Source organism: Rhagoletis pomonella, unplaced genomic scaffold (assembly GCF_013731165.1).
Source record: "Rhagoletis pomonella isolate Grant_MI unplaced genomic scaffold, Rhpom_1.0 Rhpom_scaffold_00002, whole genome shotgun sequence".
NCBI lineage: Eukaryota > Metazoa > Arthropoda > Insecta > Diptera > Tephritidae > Rhagoletis > Rhagoletis pomonella.
This window is the reverse complement of record NW_023458556.1, coordinates 23,750,037-23,751,527: the sequence shown is the minus strand read 5'-3', so window position 1 is coordinate 23,751,527 and position 1,491 is coordinate 23,750,037. Positions and strand designations below refer to the sequence as shown.

At 41.5% G+C, this 1,491-nt stretch overlaps 2 protein-coding genes across 4 annotated transcripts in view; both read left to right on the top strand.

Moving 5' to 3' along the window:
• Positions 1-1,491, top strand: part of LOC118733322 (D-2-hydroxyglutarate dehydrogenase, mitochondrial-like) — a 468,040-nt gene that overhangs the window by 448,639 nt on the left and 17,910 nt on the right. The window lies entirely within an intron of this gene.
• LOC118733323 (D-2-hydroxyglutarate dehydrogenase, mitochondrial-like) overlaps positions 1-1,491 on the top strand; it is an 11,120-nt gene that overhangs the window by 582 nt on the left and 9,047 nt on the right.

Below are 1,491 nucleotides of genomic sequence, written 5' to 3'. Positions count from 1 at the left end.
GAAAAAACCTTTTTTCTATATTTTTTGCGATGTTGCTTTGACCAGGGTTTGAACCCAGGTGCTGATGAGTGAAAGCTCGCACTGCTTACCTCTACACCACAGCGGCCGACAGATCTTTTATCCTGGACAAAAAAATCCCCCGTATTACATATACAGGCCAATTCTGAACAGAAGCTCCCTGGGAGTTTTCTCTCTTTTCCCTTTCCTCCTATTATGAAAAAAAAGTTTTCGGGGAAAATGCTATTCCCTGGGAGTTAACTATTAGAGGATTTCTTTCTCGTGAGAAACAAATTCCCGGAGAACAAATTCCCCGGAAATATTAAGAATTTGGCTGATATAGATTATTTCAAAATTTAGATTTTGTGGGAAAACGCAATCAAAGTTTGATCAACTAATTCAGTTGGTATACCAAAAGATAGATGGAAAGACACCCATCTACGCCACTTTTGGGAAGGTTGGTCATCTGCTAGGCTGAACATACATATTCTTCTTATCAAGCTTAGGTTAGGTTAGGTTATCCTGGCTGCCCTCATCCGCGCAGGAAAGGGCACACTTAGGCCTCCATGGGCCTATTGTGATACCATATTTGAGACTCATACGTCCCTCGTCCTACCTCAGAAATTTAACCAATTTGTAGCTCTGATAAAGCGCACAAAATCGTAGATACTGGCCGAGTCCAGTTCAGCCAGACACTCGAAAGAATAGCGAAGGAGCGAGCGTCGACGGGCTCTTGCCAAGGCGGGACAGTGGCACAGGTAGTGCTCCAAGCTCTCGATCTCCTCCTCATCGCGGCAGCTACGACAGTAGTCGTTTGGCTGCAGACCCATCCTGGCAGCGTGGGTTCCCATAAGGCAGTGCCCGGTGAGAATTCCGATAACATGGCGGAGCATTGGTCGCTCCAAACGAAAGCTTATCAAGCTTATAAATTTTAAGATCAAATCACCAAAAACGTAAATTTTGAATTACTCTCTATATTATTAAACGTGCGATATGCCCACATGCATTCTTTTGTTGTTGCCTTTTTATTTTAACACATTCTGCTGTTCAGGCACCCCTTCTCTTGGGGTGAAAGTATACTTCACCATACCAATTCAGAAAGAAGCAATGTCTCACTCGCGTAATAATGCAAGGAAAGCTCATTAAGGGTGGTTTATTGCCCCTTCATTGGAAAGCTATACAACTAAACATCCATATATACATCCTTGTTAAGACTTTGTCTGTATTCACATTAGGGATGTTAATCCCGGGAGTTTCGGGATTCGTAATATGCACTAATGGCAATAATAGAAACTCCATTTCTTGACCAGAATTGGCTATATTTATTTTTTTTTTAATTAATGATTAATATTTTTTTCATAAATGTCTAGCTCACTATACATGTAACACCGTGCGATAGTAAATTTCACACACAAAAAATCAATATATTCGCGAAACCATGGGCCAACCCTGCAAAAATCGCGACTACTCCATGCATGCATGTAAAGAGTACTC